An 8,619-nucleotide genomic window follows, 5' to 3' on the forward strand; every position below is an offset into this window, starting at 1 on the left:
AAAAAGGTGAGAATGGAGGATTGCCTTGAGGGTCCTCTCTTAGGAAATCGTGGAACACAGCTCCAAACTCGAAAATGGAGGACACATGAATGACAACGCAATTCATTCATGTGGCTCCGGAAAAGGATGAGAATGGAGGATTGCCTTGAGGGTCCTCTCTTAGGCAATCATGAAACTCAACTCCAAACTCGAAAGTGGAGGACACACGAACAGCCTTAAGAAATAACATTCATGTGGCTCCGGAAAAGGGTGAGAATGGGGGATTGCCTTGAGGGTCCTCTCTTAGGCAATCAAGGAACACAGCTCCAAACTCGTAAATGGAGGACACATGAATGACATCGCAATTCATTCATGTGGCTCCGGAAAAGGATGAGAATGGAGGATTGCCTTGAGGGTCCTCTCTTAGGCAATCATGGAACACAGCTCCAAACTCGAAAAGTGGAGGACACATGAACAACCCTAAGCAATAGCATTCATGTGGCTCCGGAAAAGGATGAGAATGGAGGATTGCCTTGAGCGTCCTCTCTTAGGCAATCATGGAACACAGCTCCAAACTCGAAAGTGGAGGACACATGAATAGCCCAAAGCAATAACATTCATGTGGCTCCGGAAAAGGACGAGAATGGAGGATTGCCTTTAGGGTCCTCTCTAAGGCAATCATGGAACACAGCTCCAAACTCGAAAAGTGGAGGACACATGAACAACCCTAAGCAATAACATTCATGTGGCTCTGGAAAAGGATGAGAATGGAGGATTGCCTTGAGGGTCCTTTCTTAGGCAATCATGGAACACAGCTCCAAACTCGAAAGTGGAGGACACATGAACAGCCCTAAGCAATAACATTCATGTGGCTCCGGAAAAGGACGAGAATGGAGGATTGCCTTGAGGGTCCTCTCTAAGGCAATCATGGAACACAGCTCCAAATGCGAAAAGTGGAGGACACATGAACAACCCTAAGCAATAACATTCATGTGGCTCCGGAAAAGGATGAGAATGGAGGATTGCCTTGAGGGTCCTTTCTTAGGCAATCATGGATCACAGCTCCAAACTCGAAAGTGGAGGACACATGAACAGCCCTAAGCAATAACATTCATGTGGCCTTGGAAAAGGGTGAGAATGGGGGATTGCCTTGAGGGTCCTCTCTTAGGCAATCATGGAACACAGCTCCAAACTCGAATTTGGAGGACACATGATTGAAAACACAATTCATTCATGTGGCTCCGGAAAAGGATGAGAATGGAGGATTGCCTTGAGGGTCCTCTCTTAGGCAATCATGGAACACAACTCCAAACTCAAAAGTGGAGGACACATGAACAGCCCTAAGCAATAACATTCATGTGGCTCCGGAAAAGGATGAGAATGGAGGATTGCCTTGAGGGTCCTTTCTTAGGCAATCATGGAACACAGCTCCAAACTCAAAAGTGGAGGACACATGAACAGCCCTAAGCAATAACATTCATGTGGCTCCGGAAAAGGACGAGAATGGAGGATTGCCTTGAGGGTCCTCTCTAAGGAAATCATGGAACACAACTCCAAACTCGAAAAGTGGAGGACACATGAACAGCCCTAAGCAATAACATTCATGTGGCTCTGGAAAAGGATGAGAATGGAGGATTGCCTTGAGGGTCCTCTCTTAGGCAATCATGAAACTCAACTCCAAACTCGAAAGTGGAGGACACATGAACAGCCCTAAGAAATAACATTCATGTGGCTCCGGAAAAGGGTGAGAATGGAGGATTGCCTTGAGGGTCCTCTGTTAGGCAATCATGAAACTCAGCTCCAATCTCGAAAATGGAGGACACATGAATAACAACGCAATTCATTCATGTGGCTCCGGAAAAGGATGTTGGCGGGACCGAACGGTCCACCGGGTTTTTCCAGCTAAAAGGATAACATGCTTTTTGCAAAGAAAAATAAATCATTTGCGAGAGCACCACATCTTAGAGAAACAATATACTTGTGCCAAGGGTAATCTTCCTTGTAACCGAGAATGAAGGGTAGGATGTCAACTTCTAGCTTTCAAATGAACACGCAGGGGAAACATCGGGCTAAGCTGAAAATAAATCACTCATAGTGTATAAAACTCACAAGGCAAGTGTCTTATCCTATTCCCAAACCATAACTGCACCAGGACTCTATTTTGCACACGATTTCCTATCGAATCATAAATCAAACGTATGATCACGGACCAATAGGATTTTCTCGAGGTCAGTGTTTTTGGAGAGGGATCTGGGTGTTTCGGTCTTTTCCTTTTTGTTCATGTGGGGTGGGATATTGCCAGTCAAGAATGTTTCTGAGTGGCAATCTGGCTTTTGGAGACTTTCTATCCTCTTTCTTTCATTGATCGAGAATTGCTTCTTTTCCCTTTTTACTTCCTTTCGATCTTTGATCGGGAATCCTTCTTTCCTTTCTTTTGTTCTTTTCTTTATTTTTATTTTTCTCTTTTTCTTTCTTTCCATTTCTTACTTCAATTTTCCTTCCCCATCCCTTTCTCTGGGAAATCGGGTTTTAACATTCCATTCGCTCTCCCTTGAGGAGATTTCACTGTCCTTTGCTTCGGGGGAAAGGAGAAGGATTCTTTTGATAGGCCAAGGTTCAAAGAGGTCTAAGGTTGTGTCTCAATGGGATCTTTTATCGTGGGAACCCCAATCTTCATTGCCCCAGTGTAGGGCTTAGAGGTACCAATTGTTGTCTTGTTTTCACAACCTCGTAGTGAGGAAGAAGCAGCTGATTCTTGCAAAAAGAATTTTCCAAGGACGAGAAATAGTTGAAGGATTTTTCAGTTGATGGATTAAGTCAAATGACTCCTATGTAGAAGCAAGATGTTTTGATGTCTTGATGATGCTAAAGGATCAAGTGCTTCTAAGCTTTATTCAAGACAAGAATCCAAGAAAATCAAGATATATGATCAAGTTGATCTCTAGAATCTTTAGGAAGAAGTTTCCAAATTGAAAATACAAAAGGTTTGACCAAAGAATTCTATCATTTCAAATTGAGATTTTCTCTATGGTAATCGATTACCGGCAGTTGAAAATGTTTATCACAGTCACTAGAAATTTGAATTCAAAATTTATAATGTGTAATTGATTACCAGAGGGGATTTTCAGAAAATAATTGCCAAGAGTCACACCTATTCAAATTTTTTATGAATGACCATCAAAGGTGACTTGGAAACACAAACTTAAAGGGAGTTTTCATTGCCCAAAAAGTTTTATCCTCTCAAAAGATTAAGAGTTTTTCCCAAACTGAAATGTCTTTATCCTCTCAAAAGATTCCTTGGTCAACCACTTGCATATTCAATAAAGAATTTTGATTGATCCTCATTGTACAATCCATCTCTTTTAAGAGAGACCTCTTCTTCGCTTCTTCTTATTTCTGAAAAGGGATTAAGAGACCGTGGGTCTCTTGTTGTAGGGGATTCTTGAACACAAGGGAAGGGTTGTCCCTGTGTGCATTGTTAATCCGAAAAGAGAGAGTGAAAGTTTAATTGGGGAATAGTCTTTGTATCTTAATTTAACCCCCATTTTTCTTAAGTTAACTGAGGCCATTTGTCCAACATCCTATTCTTGATAACTCACTTCTCTCTAAAAAGACAAACTTTCCGGAATGATAAAATGAGGTCACATGGACGTCTTGAAAACACAATCAATCAAATGCTTCTTTTTTTTCTTTTTGAAATCTTTTTTTTTATTTTTTTATTTTGAAACTTATTGGTTTTGAACTTTACTTGTTGTTTTACGGCAGCCCCACCAACGTGCAAGACGAGTAATCTCTGATTGAACGGTCTTGGAAGTCCAAACTCAGGAGCACAGGTCGCTTGAGCAAACAGACCAATGGCTTGCACCCACATTCTGGTGAAAGTTGAATAAGCAAAGATGCGTTTGTGATAGGATGAGGGACAAAGATATCAACTTTATCCATTTAACATTGTAACTGTGGTTTACAATAATGGTACAAACTTGAAAATCCTGATGAGTCATTTAGAGACATCTAACAATAACTTTCAAAATTGCCCCATGTGTGGCATCTCTTGTCAATGTCAAGATTTACGCGTGATTCTCCTCAAATTTCAGCCAGCATCAATTAGACCTTGCACCTTACGCTTCAGAGCCCTACAATGCTCAATGGAACACCCCGGGGCTTCTCCGAGACAAGCACACGTTGCATTCGAATCGTATTATCGGAGAAATGGAGGTTGATGAACCTTGGCTGGGGTTATGGCTACCATTGAATTATCAAGTAGATATGGGAGCAAGTTAGCATAGGACACTGGAATTGGGGGTGAATTCTACAGGCTTTTTCACTGCAAAATTCATTTCTTGGTTGGTGTTTTGGTTTATGCTAAAGGTGGTGTTTGTCATTGGAAGTGCGGTAGGCTTTGTGGTTGATTTTAGGGATGACCTTTGTGGATAACTGGGCGGTGGGTAAGGAGAAGGTTTGTTATTAGCTGAGTAATGACATTGTTGGGTTGGTGGGAAGCTTGGCTGTATTGGAATGACAGTCACAGCACGGGCTTCTCCTTCATCCTCACCCTCTTCATTTGCCCCAGTTTTCTCATTTGTCCAAGCAGGATGACTAAATTTGCCTTTTTTCAGACCCGCATCGATCCTTTCACTGGCGAAGACCAAATCCGCAAAGCTTTGAAGGTGCGTAACCCACCATTTTCCCTAGTAGAATACTGGTAATGTGTCTACTATCATTGTCATCGTTTTTTTCGTCATTGAGGTGCCACTTGAGCTGCCAGGTTCTCCACCTTTGGGCGTATTCTTTGAAAGATCCGTGCCCCCTTTTTTGCACATATTTTGTAGTTGCATCCTATCCGAAGCCATTATACCAACACTGCCTAACGAAGACAACCATTAGGTCCTCCCAGGAATGGACTCGGGAAGGTTCCAAGTTAGTGTACCAGGTAACAACTACCCCAGTAAGACTTCCTTGGAAGGAATTCCTCATCTTTTGCGTATGCCCCCATCTTCCGACAATACATCTTTAGATGGTTCTTGGGGCAAGTAGTCCCCTTGTACTTGTCAAAGTCCAGCACCTTGAACTTGGGAGGGGTGATGATATTGGGTACTAGGAACAACTCTTCTAGGTTAGCAAAGGCATAATCTTCACCTCCTTCAATGGCCCTGAGCCTTTCCTCTAGATGATCCAACTTTCCCATTTCTGCCATAGCATGAGGGTTTTTACTTGTCGTGGAATGCAAGAGGTGTAGTTGTGGGTGATACTGAGGTCCTTCCGAAGTGCTTTCAAGGGGTATACCTCCAACTGCTTGCCCTTCAGTGGCATATCCCAGCCAAGGCTCGAAGTCGGCTAGATTGTGATGGGGAATTTCATGTGTCTTACCCATGGGTTGAGAGACATGTGCATGATCAGTTTGGGGTTGTCGGCTCTCAATGAGTATAGGAGTGGGGTTATTGACATCCTCATTGGGAGTGTATGCCACATTGGGTGGTGTATAGTTGGGAGGCAGGCCATATGGCGGGAAGGCGTGCTCATTTTGAATTTGCACATCATGGGGGCCGCCCGTACTTCCCAAATCTTTGCCTACCATATCTGAGGTTGGATGATTCATTTGGTTGATGTCGGATGGGGATGTCGGGATCACCTTAGCAACAACGCTGGTAGCGGCAATTGCAACCGCATTGGCTTCCATTATCTTCTTCACGCTCATCATGGCCTCCATCATTGCGGCCATTTGCTCTTTCATGGCCTCCATGTCGGCCTCCATCTACTCTTGTATCTCCTCTACTTCACCCATTACTCTAGCTCTAGCACAAGTTCGGTGAGGGCACCGTAAAGCATGTTTTTTTTCTTTTTTATAACAATGATTAAGTTCTTCTTTTTTTTTTCAAGGAAAGAATGCAATGAGCAATGCAACCAATGAACAACATGGATGTATGCGAATGATGCACAATTGAAGTATTGCGAATTTTTACACAGGATATGGGGTTGAATCAATTTAGATTTTCAACATGGTCCATGACATCTCCGTCAAGGTGAAACTGGAAGTAACAGGGACATCAACAACCCTAAATGTGTTTGGCAGTAGACGAAGGAGCGATGTAACACGATCCATCTTTTGCCCCAATTTTTTGCAAGATGGTTACTTCCATACTTCAACTTGACTCGATGAACCTTTTCGTAAAAGCACGAGCTTGGTTCAACCCCATAACCCAGAGAATGGCAATTTCGATCGCCAATACTTCAACAACATTTGATAGGGATGAAAGACTTGAGAATACGCATGCTATGCATGGAAAATGTAATTATGAGATTGAGATGCCCGAAGAGACATCCTTTCTTAATTAACCACGCATTAGGTACCATGCTCAATCATTTTGTTTTGTTATTTGTGTTTTTTTTTTTAATTTTAGAAATGGGTTTATGATCCCAACATGGTTGGCTCATGGTACCTAACACATGCAACTAAGAATGCATCATGAATTTTCATGCTTCCCTTTTTTTGTTTTTGTTTTGTAGAGGAAAATACAAGGATCATGTATGAGCAAACATGTAGAACAAAAAGTATGTTGAACGCATATGCATGATGATGCAATGACTCATGCAAAATGGGAATGTGATAACGGACAAATGCAGGAACGATATGTTCATTATGATGCTGAAGAGATGTTTATGCGGTGCATGATATGAATGCATTTACGGACACGAGAGCCCAAAAAATTATCTCTCCTTATTGTGCATTTGGGGGCACAATGCCCCATGTGTGCAGTTAAGAAGACGATATGGATCTTCCGACTTCCCACGACAACAGACAAGACCCATATACAATGCATGTGCGACGGCATGATGCAGATGCGCAAAAGCGCAACAGGGGGATTTACACAGCATGGCAATATCCTCAAATAATCATACAACAAAGGCGTACATGACCTTTAGGCTACATGCATGACGACATGATGTAGACGCGCAAAAGCATAACATGGGGAGAAAACACAACAAAGGGGTAATTTACATATACGAGACCAAAAAGATCCAACTTTAACGCTACATTTTGGGCATGATGGCGCCTCAATGTAGTATTAAAAAGGTTACGTATTACTCTAAAGAAACCAAACATCACTAGCAAAACTATAAACTAGTGCTATTTACCAAAAAATGCATGAGAACGAATGGCACAGAGCGTGTTTGCTCCATGCCCCTAATTGGGAACCTATAGGACAATATCTAGAGATCTCTAATCACTACCCCCAACAACTCACAACTCACACGGCTGTTTTCTAGAGGTATCATCACTCAAAATAATAATATTGTGGCGGTATGGAATACCAGCGACAACATATTATAAAGAGAGAAAGCTCTAGACGGGGTTTCACTATTATCAAGCAAGTCGGAGACCTAGCATGATGATAGATTCACCCCCACTCCTTAGATTCCCATGAACCCGGGTGTAGGGCCCCTTTTTTACTCAAACCCGTGGGTGCTTAGAATGCAGTGTAAAGAATGCGAAATATACAACAATTATTTACATTTTATACAGCTCAACAAATGTACACATGAAGTTTCACAAATCCACAATTCCTTAAACTAGGCCTAACTCACAAAAAGGTCCCCAGTGGAGTCACCAACTATCGCAACGTGCCCTTCGCGGGCGAGCGAGGGCGAGGCTCATGGGTGCGCTTTCCAAAGGAGGAAAGATGCGCGGAGTCGCCATCAACGTTTATTTGTGGAAAACGTCAGAAAAACCGAAGGAAACCGGTCAAAATGAAAATTCTAAGTTCGGGAGTTGTATTTACATTTGAGGAAGGTATTAGCACCTCTTACGTTTGTCTCAAAGGACAACAGTCTATATTTTAGAATTGTGGAATTGTGTTATCTTAACTTTTATTTCTTTTTATTTTTTGAGGTCGACAAAAGCGGGGCTTTTGCTCCTATGTATCCTCCTTTGGAGAGGAAATCAGACCTACGTAGTTCTTTCTTATGCATGAATCAAGTGATTCTTTTACTTTGAAAGGTGATCATTTTAAGGCGTTGGACCTTAAAAATGATCCATTTTACTTGGTAAGAAATAGAAATGATAAACTTTCAAAATCCTATTTTTGTGGACGAGCTTGACTAGGAGAGTTGATTTTAGCCTTAGCTTCACTTTAGTTATTAGTCAATTCAATTAAGAATGAGAAATCCCAAAGAGAAAACGTCCAATTGATCTTTCGCTTTTATTTTACTAAAAGGTATTTTTTGATTATTATATTTATTATTTTACCCCATTTTTTGATTTCCAACGTGGTTACGGCACGACCGAACGGTCGGAATTCATTTTAACCAAATTTAACGGATGATACAATTCAAACGATCGGTGGAAATTTATTTTATTTTTAGATTAAGCGAGAAATGACTTAAATAAATGGCTTAAGCACGTCAAAAGGGGGTATAAAAAGTAAATGGAAACGAGAATAAAAATACATGAAACAAAATGTGGACCACCACGGGTACATAGAATGAATTGAAAAGCTTGGTTTGAGGTACTTACCGGTTGAAGACTGAAGAAAACGAAGAACGAACGATGAATCTTGAAGAACGGTTGAGAATCTTCGCATAATTACTCACGGAAACGTTACGGAAGTGCCTCGGCTTGGATTTTCTTCGTGGAACTAATTT

The sequence above is a fragment of the Glycine soja genome, chromosome 19, assembly GCF_004193775.1.
Source record: "Glycine soja cultivar W05 chromosome 19, ASM419377v2, whole genome shotgun sequence".
In the NCBI taxonomy this organism is placed as follows: Eukaryota; Viridiplantae; Streptophyta; class Magnoliopsida; order Fabales; family Fabaceae; genus Glycine; species Glycine soja.